Raw genomic sequence first — 9991 nt, 5'->3', positions numbered from 1 at the left:
TATATATATATATATATATAATATTGAGATATCCTATTGGAATATCCCAGATGTTAAGATATTGGGATATCTGCGGAATCACATTTGGAAATCTAGATCAATTTGAGACATTCTCAAGATAAAGTATCTTGTGTGGGCAATGAATATTTGTTCATTCTGTTTGCCTATTTTTTCGATGGGCGCAATGACGTATCCATTAATCATATTTACCAATATCAAGGCTATATTCTATGAATCGAAAAGATTTCATGGCGTAAAATTTATCTCTTAATCTTGTCAACTTCATCGACCGTTTGACATGAATGTCTATTTAGGGTCTTGTGTCCACGATGCTAGATCTCGATAATGTCCATATAAATATCCATAAATGTCCATATTTATAAATAAATAAATATATATATACTCAAACAGTACACGATATCCCATGGATATTCTGTAGATATCCTGTGAATGTTCTAGGATAACGGAACGTCCTCAGGACATCCTTAGGAGTCCCTAGGAGATCTGTGCTGTCTGGGTAGGTATTTATCGTAGAACAAATGAAGATTAACCTTGTCTTTAAGAAGTCTTTTAGAAATTTGTACTATCTTTTTAATTTCCATCACATTAATGAAGTTCAAATAGCAGTTATAAATTATACAGAAAAATATGATTTTTCAATAATAAAAAATTAAATTTTAGTTCCGAAAAAAATAATTGTGAAAAAAATCTTCGATCGCTTATTATTGAAATGTTGTCATTAAAATATGGAACGGTCTTATGATTTAATGTAATCTTTTTATTCAATTCTTAATGTTTTTCTTTATTCAATTCTTTTGTGCGTTATTTTTGCATGTCATATACATAATATTAAAAATGATTATTGTACTCTGAATAAAGTCACAAGCTTTGAAAAACACTTCCAGGTTTTGTTGAATAAATTACAGATATATGTATGTGTATATGTGTGTATAGTTTTGTTGAATAAATTACAGATGTGTGTATGTGTGTGCACAAGTTTATCCAGGTCAGAACTTCAAACGCGTGTATGCATGTCGACGATATATTTTATATTATAATCAACTTCCTTCTAATTCTCTTACAGACTGATGCATAAATAAAGTAATAGAAAAAATAAGAAATAATATTTTTATATTTGTAATTTTGTAATAATGTTTTAAACAAAATTTGTGGAGTTCCCTCTTTCAAGAAATGACGATAACTTAAACTTTTTGAAATACTAATCCCTATTTTATTTTCAGAAAGTACATATTACGTCATGTTGTTGTCCTCTCGAAATCTTACTTTTTTCGTTTCAAACATTCTCTCAAAAATACTTTGTTTTCGAAATAATTCACTATATAAAGTGTCTCAGTCCTCGTGACTTTAATTTTACTGAAAGGTTGTCTGATCAATTTCAAGTTAACTTTTTTTTAATGAAAAGGTCAAAGTACCAATAGTTTCCGAGATACAAATGATCGAAAAAATAGAGCTTTTCACAAGTTAGGCTTCGGGCGACCAAATGGACTACAAATTATTTTCTCCGATTTATTTCAAAAGGATTTTAACTTAACAGAATTTTAATTTGAGACTTGGCTAAAAAGATATGTTAAAGAAAAGTTGTCATAAATAATGACCTTTCTCGATATTTTCGTTAAGAGAAAATTAACTTTAAATTGCTATGAGAATCTCTCTCGGTAATTATATCTCAACTTCATTTTAAATTAATATTTATCAATTAGATAGTGAAATGAATATAGAAATACGTAATTTTGTTCGATAAATAATAAATTTATAAGAGTAATCCTCTTGATACGCCTCTAAAAATACGACACTTAATCGGACCAATTAAGTTAATCGGAAGTTGTGAAACTGGTCCTTAGCGATATAACTAAGTAATCTTTCTCTCTCTCTCTCTCTCTCTCTCTCTCTCTCGCTGTTTTTTTTAAAGACACTTCCAAGAGCAAAAATGATTCACTCGTAATGTAAAAACACTTAAAAAGCAAAAAATCTCGAATATTTACGATATGACTATATTAACCCTTTGCACTCGAAGTTTTTTTTCATTCATATTACCAGCAACTCGACGCAATTTCAGTGGAAAGATCATATTCACATATAAGTAAATGATATGCGCATTAAAAGAAAAGTCATTGTTGTATGTTGTTTTTTTAATTTTATTAATTTGTTAATAGTTGTTAATAGTTTGTTTTAAGTTTGAAGACAAATTTTAAATGGCTCCGCTCCGGAGCCCTCGAGTGCAAAGGGTTAATTCATAGCATCAACATGAAATGCATATTCCTTTTAAACGTAATAACCGCATCGAAAAGGTCAACTTGTTCTTTTCTTTGAATTATTAATTAAGTGACGCTATCGGTTTTTTATGATTTAATTCTGCATTATAATTGTACATTTCATATTATTTATTTAATAATGCGCGCGATGTATAAAATTAATAATGCAGACGTATAACGCAGGGAGTATAAAAAAAGAATTTTTTTTTAAATTTTTTCTTCTTAAGCAGCATTCTATCAGCCTTGAATAATCAATCATCAAAACGCGCGCGATATATAAAATTAATAATGCAGTCGTATAACGCAGGAAATATAAAAAAAGCATATTTTTTAAAATCTTTTCTTTTTAAGCAGCATTCCATCAGCCTTGAATAATCAAACAACGATATAAGATAATTTAAAAATCGTCAAAACTAACGTCGTTGTATTACCGAAAGATTGAATGGACCATCTTTTGACGGATGATTGATGAATTCGGCCGTCTTACAATACACTTTCCTTTGAGTCATCTTCTTCGCCGTTGTTTTGCATTTCTAAATAAACCTGGTGACATTTTTATTCTCTAGGACGAGTTAGGATTTATGGATGATGGCTCGACCTTCGTTACATGTCCGTGATTGAAATTATGTCTTTAAGAAATTAACATAATGATAAATCAAGGATCACAAGAACAGTGGCACCAATGGTCATTAATGACGAGCATACGTGCAACACAGAGTTTTTATTGTAAATGTGTAAAATTGGTTTAATTCATATATTATTTAACGATGTTACAAAAGAGCTGCATCCAACAGCACGTGTCAAACCAAACGGTTAAATTATAACATAGAAATAACCAGAACAAATAGTGCGAGTGACTCGCGATCAACCATAACGCATCATAAGGACGGCGACTCTTACAAAGTAGCCGGTGGATCCAATAATTTGTCATAACTTTTAATATTCATGCGGCCGACACGGTAACTTATTCACGAAACAGATATTTTTCACGCCATTCAAATGATAAGTATTCGAAAAATGATTGTTATACCAAAGCGTCGTAATGACCTACAGGTTGCTAATGATTATCGAGCGCAGTTATTCTAATGAAAATAAACAAATACTCAGTACTCATGAATAACAGACCTTTTTCTTTCACAAATTAGAAAGGGAGCAATAAAAAGTATATATAAATTCAGTACAAAGTACATACAAGTACGAAATAAATACTCTGACGATTCCTCCCACAATATGTGTGACGTAAAAAATTGCTTGTTCACACCTTCCTCGAATCCTCTTTAGAATTCAAGAAAGCATCCCAGTGAACATCAAGTAACAGTAATATAAATAATTAAATAATATAACATCGACGTTATAATTTCTCGCTAAACGATATAAATGCAATATAACACACGTGTATGTAACAGTTACATTATTAAGTGGGAAATTATAACATTGATGTTATGTTACTGTTAATTGAGGTTTACTGGTATTATATTCGTGGTTATAATATTTTAGAAATAATGCAAATATGGAATGCGTGAAGATTGCGAATGCTCGAGTGTTTGGGTCATCAAAAAAACTTGTCAACGGGAAAAAACATCTCAAGGAGAAAGAGAAGAAATGATTACTGTTGCGGAAGACTTATGACACTAGAATTGCAGATTGAGAATGAGACATTTGCATAAGGATAAGAAGTAAGAAATTCTGACGCAAAACTTGGAACGCGTTTTTCTCACGACAACTTTTTCGAGTTTGTGACGGTAATTTCTCGAAAACTATTCGACAGATTTTGTTGAAATTATTGAATATGAAGATCATCTCAGCAATGGAATACAGGGAATATCGATTGATTTTTACGCTTTTGTTTTATTAATATAACATTTTTTGTATTCAAATTTTTCGGGAAAATTTTTTTTCACTATATAATTCCTCTAATTATTAAAAAAACAAACATTCGGATCGATGTTCTCTTCGTCTTTCATTCCTGAGAAGACTTTTTTCATTTTTTATTTGAGTTGATTCAGCTAGCCAGTAGGATCGTCACTACATCAAGGCCTATTTCGCGTGCAAAGGTATACGAAGTATACGAAGAAATACTTTATAATACTCTATTAAATATGTCTACTAAATATTTAATGAATTATTTTTTTAACTTTTTTATATTTTTTAGAAAGTTGGAAGAATATACGATAAAATATTGTAAAGCTTATTTTTCTCTAATTAATACGTAGCTTTCAATCCAACTTCCAATATACAGGGTGAACCACATAACGTGATCAGCTCAGTTTATTCTGTTAGTGGACCGCTAAGATCATTCTTAAGCTCACCTTGAACCATGCTATACTAGACAAAAAAATTTTCAAGCGGTCCACTAACAACAAAATAAACTAAGTTGATCACGTTGCGTGGCTCACCCTGTAGACTACGTTTTTCCGAACGTGATTACGTCCAAAATGGCCTAATCTCTTAAGCATTAATAAATTCGAATCCGACATATCTCTGCATGGAAAAAATAATAATTTTGCTATTATAGCGCAATCATTGTTATTACTGCATATTCGTTGTAACGGAGATAAAATTTAGTTAGCATAACCAAGTTAACGAATTACTCATAATTAGAGCAGAAATAGTTTTGTTGCCAGGATAGAAAAATTTCTCTGATTCTGGGTGAATTTATCCTTACGACATGTTAATTTACCGTTAGAACAAAATAATATTATTTTTTCCTACATTCGTTAATCCATAAGTAAACGCGCGACTTTTTGAAGAATAAAACAATTGCTGTTTATAGCTGAGATTCTCGAGTGTTATTGACGCTACTTCGTTGAATCCAAGAATAAGTGATTCTTAAAGAGACAAAACGCCAATGTCGCGGACAAAAACGAAAAAAATGTTTGCCCATACGTCTGTGGGTCAGTTAGTTTGATCTTCGCCCATCCACTTACGAGTTAATTTGTTCTTACAGCAAGGTAATTTGTAAATTCAACAAAATAGCCCAACGAATGGCAGGTAGTACTCTTAACAAATTGTTTTGCTATCTACAAGGAAAAAAGAATTAGCTTCCACAACTAATTAACTGTCTGCATAGTACAACTGACATTTAGTTGCTATTATTACCGCGATTTTCCTGAGCGCATATAAGAAAAAAGAAGTAAAACGGTCTGCGATACATAAGAATGATATGCAGCTACAAGTCATTGTTCACAGGAAGCGTGTGTAAAAAATGAAACCAGGAAGGGTGACAGACATAAAGACACCGGCAATCCGCTCGATCCCGGCGGCTTTCGTCCTGTGTCCCTTTCACGAATTCGCAACATATTCAGCCGCGACTTCCAACCCGTGGTCATTCACGGTCATTGCGCGAACCGATATTCAGTCTCGCGCCGATGACGGATTACCTCTTTCAGCAGCTGCCGCTGCGTAAGATAGCGCGACGATTTTCGCTCCTCGTAAAAGACACGTCCAATAGTCAGTTAATTTAAAAGTCAATGGGAGCGCTCAGGCAATTCATTTAGGCGCATTTCGCGTCTTTGTCGCAGGAAGAACAAAAATGCGCGGGAGCAATCACTATCTGTCGAAATTCCTTCCGTCGCGAATAACAGTTCACGCAAAGGGATTCTCGCCAACCGGTTGCTGTCGGGATCAGCTGGGTGCTGACGCAAACCCTCCAGTTTTTAATATTCCTTAGTATACGTCATTATCAATCACGTGTAACGGCGAATCGGTGGAGTCACGTCAATCGTTCCGTCAAGGTTCGCTTGCATTTTCTTGAAAAAACTACTTTGTCACCTCGGGATCTGTTTTTTGTTGGACAATCTCCGGGGGAAGGGAGGAGGAGGTTCGCTGTAGTAAGTGATGTACGCATTACTACGAAGACCGTTCCCATTGAAAGCCTCTGAGGGTTCCATTTGCTAGAATTTCCAGCAAGATCAAGAGTTCACCGACGTGATCAAAGCATCTTTGTATTTCTTTATTTCAAATATTTAAAAAATATTACATCGAGTCCCCCACTTTCCTCTCTCTACTTATCTTTTTTTTTTAGTGTCGGTATTATCGATTTCATCGGAATTTGTGCGTCTTCATATTGTTGGACGCTTTTTGTTTCACAGCGAATCACGAAACCCACCTCACGATGACGCGAATCCACGATGACTCCTCTCGAATCTATTCAACAATATTTATAGTAATGAATGTCACGATCTTGAGTTATTATTTATTTCCTGTCGCGGGTCGTGTGACGGCCAATGTTTAAATTCCAGTTACATTGTCTATTATATCGATCTTGCGCGAAATCGCCGGTCATCATCCAGAACCATGGACAATTATTGAATTTTTGCACGAATGCCGGATCTTCAATAATTATATACAAAATAGAGACGGATAGTTCTATATATAGATAGATAGATCGTTATTGATAGTCTCATGTGCCGAATCGTGACAAATATTTATTTCGCAAATCCTCGCAGGAATAGTCGGTAAGTTGTTTATTAGTTGAGAACACGCGTGACGTTATTTTGACGTTGGCTCTGTCGTGAGATATTTTGTAAGAAGGAAAAACTTCCAAAAAAAAGAGACGGAAGTTAAACTCGCGACTCGGCTCAACAAGCACAAGAAAAAAAAAGCAACACGATAACATTTCATGTTTTTCGCTATTGAGAAAAATTGTAGTCGCGTAAAATACACGACGCATCCTTTCGTGAACGATGTAACCGTCTGTTTTTAAACGAATCTGCTGCGTTTTCCCTGCGTAAAGTAATTTATCTCCGTCGCAGAAAGTGTAATTCACGGTCTCTTACGGTAAAACTGATATTTCTTCTCGCAGCACCTGAGTGTTAGTAACATATATGACGTAAAAAGAACAGGAAAACAAGCGACACACTCGTTTAGCTCGGAATGCAGGCCTCACGTCACCCTCAACGGCTGGCCGGATTTTTTTAACAGTATCATTCGGGGATTACCTATGTCCATGGGCAGTCTTGGTTTTCTTCCTTTTGCGCTGATCCCTTCGAAGGTAGAGAAAGTTTTGTCCATAAGGATGCGCTCGTTCCTTCGGTCGTACGACGATGCGATAATAGGACCAAACCTGTTGGACTTTCCTCGTACGGTAATTCGCAACTTGCGACATGCCATAAGCGGTATTTTCAAAACGGCCAGGACCTAATGCGGCGTAACGTTCTTTCAATTAAAGGAGGCCGAATATTAAGCTGAAGGCGTAAAACGGGAGAGTACAAAAATAACAGTAAATATATATTGACTGATAATTCAACCCGGTTGAATCATATTTTATGTCAGAAAAATGATAAATTCATGAACGAGTGGCCCTGTGGAAGAAAGAAAGATAATTATCTAGCTATTATCTGTCCACTAGGAAAAGTGAGTGTTACATTATTGGCTAGTATAGCGACGTTAGACACAAATTTGCTACTTTGTGGCTGAACATCTTCGAAGTTCAATTTCCATTAAAATAATGCTAATATCACGGACTGCAGTTCGATTCATGCTTATAACGTTGTAAACGCCATTCTGTCTTTTTTTGAGCGTGTAAATAACAATAAATATAAAATGATGCTTACAGCGCTGTAAACGTGGATAAGACCACAGCCATGGTCTGTTCTTATATTTATGATCATCTCCAGATGCTCCATAGCCAATGAAACGATCCGTTCGTTTCAGCATCCGAAGATGAACTTAGAAGACGATCTTAACCATTTGTTGGCACGCTTATCTTTCGCTGATTAATTTGACACGTTGGGTCTGTGAGACTCAGTAACTTTTCTGACATGCTCTTATTTAAATATTATTATTTAAATATTTATAAATGCGCTCACGTGTCCGGTGCCAAGATATTATAGTTCATATTATGATTTTAAATATATAAAAAAGGTAAATTTGTGAAAACATTCTCCCAATCATTATTTTTGATCATTTATAAGATATAAAAGAAGATAATGTATTGATTCTACACAGAAAGAGGTTAGAGATTTTGCATATTAAAAGAAAGAAATGTATGTTTATACATACGGTAATTCAAGATTCAGCAACTGCAAGATCTTAATATTTCGCTTCAGTCGATCTTAATAATTCGTATACTAATTAACGAAAGTATTTTGTAATTCGCGAGTACCTAATTAGGGTTAAATACAAGAACGGACTATGAGCTCCCGGCTCAGTCGTTCTACTAAGACGCACCAGATCGGATTTATCATAAATATCTGTTAGCCGTCCTATCATTCGTATCCGAGAAACAAACCGTCTCATGAATCATCGGCGAAAGGACGCGCAAATCTCGCGAACTATTCTTCCGGCTGCTTTTTTTGTTCCGACGTACATTATTTCTCAAAATTATGACGATAAATGAAAAGATTTGCATAGTCTAGTTATTTTTTCCAAGTGTAGCAACAAGATGACGTTCACTAAGTGCGCTGCCAGCAGCGTCGCTTGACCCTCACACGACGACAATTACAGAATTATCAATGCATGACCGAACGAGATGTTGTAGTCGTACGACTGGTGCAGCCGGAGGCTGTACTGGACCGAAGAGGAGGGTCGTCTGGTTGGGGGGTTACTCCGGCCAGCGACGGTATAAAGGAGACCGCACATAGTCTTGTACGCATTAATATACGGTCGAGAAAGAAGGAAAGTGCGTGTCAACAGTAGCAGTCGCCCGCTGAAAGACACGCACGATCGGACGGCGCATTTAAATTCCCCTTTATCCGAAAATTTGGGTTTCAAAGTCCTCGAGATACGAGCCGCGCGTTCTCGTCAGTTATAACTGTGTGTTCCGCTTTCGTTTGGCTAAACGTACCTCCTTCGAGTCCAGTTTTACAAGAATAAAAAGTGAGCGAATAAAAGTGATTTCGATCTCGAGGGCGCGAGAGCGACGTCTCGTCGCAGTTTGGGTCTCCTTTTTTGCAGGATTCTCGCCAGCCAAAAGCTGCGATCCGCCACAGCGAACGACAGGTGCTTAATTTTGTAACTCCGGGTACTTATGCGATGAGAAAAATAGATTATAGTGTCGAAATGTGTCGAACTTTTTTTATCTCTGTCTACTTCTCTGCCCGTATAAAAACACATTTTATAGACTCTCTACGCGCGAATAGAAAAAATATATAAATTTTTATTTATGTATTTTTAGATAATATATAAAGATATATCTCAAACCGTTATTCGTGTTTGTAAAATAGAGAGACTCGATCGATCATTTTATTAGTTTATATTTCATTATTACATTTCATTATTCGCATTGATTCGATTAATTATATGATCATTTCTTGTAATTTATCGCTTTTTTTTTACTTGATGCTCCTGACTGAAATTCCTTTTAATAATCTTTTACGACGACGTATATTATTATGATTTTTACACGACAGGACTTTTCTTCGAAGAAAATAATTTTAAAGAACTTTCATTGCTTTTCTATTTTAATTGCAAGACGTGTTACAATCACAAATTTAGAAAATAAAATTAATTAATTTTAACTCGTTATTTTTTAATTTAATTCTATTATTTAAATTTAACTTTGTTACATTAATTAAAAGAGAAGTTATATTACTTTATTCATACAGTTAATTTATTTATGTTATTTAGTTAAGCAGAAATTAAATCATCTCATATTAAAATAAAGAAAACGTTTATAGAAGGATTCTCGATATTAACAAACACGCGCGCATAGATCTATGTATCTCGGATGTTACTCAATTTTTACACAACAGGCGTTCGCATCGAATCGTATTTGA

At 34.7% G+C, this 9991-nt stretch overlaps 1 protein-coding gene across 3 annotated transcripts in view; it reads left to right on the top strand.

Annotated features, from left to right (window-relative positions):
- The window catches only part of LOC106746947 (scavenger receptor class B member 1-like), a 39524-nt gene that overhangs the window by 2887 nt on the left and 26646 nt on the right, over positions 1-9991 (top strand). Inside the window, exon 1 of one of the 3 annotated variants that reach the window (XM_014624130.1) lies at positions 8842-8861. The exons of 1 other annotated variant lie outside the window; for it this stretch is intronic. The gene's annotated coding sequence lies outside the window, so the exon portion shown is untranslated. One more of the 3 variants, XM_014624129.1, reaches the window with a different exon arrangement.

The sequence above is a fragment of the Dinoponera quadriceps genome, unplaced genomic scaffold, assembly GCF_001313825.1.
Source record: "Dinoponera quadriceps isolate SergipeBrazil2010 unplaced genomic scaffold, ASM131382v1 scaffold1846, whole genome shotgun sequence".
In the NCBI taxonomy this organism is placed as follows: Eukaryota; Metazoa; Arthropoda; class Insecta; order Hymenoptera; family Formicidae; genus Dinoponera; species Dinoponera quadriceps.
The sequence above is the reverse complement of the archived record's forward strand: the minus strand, read 5'-3'. Positions and strand labels throughout refer to the sequence as shown.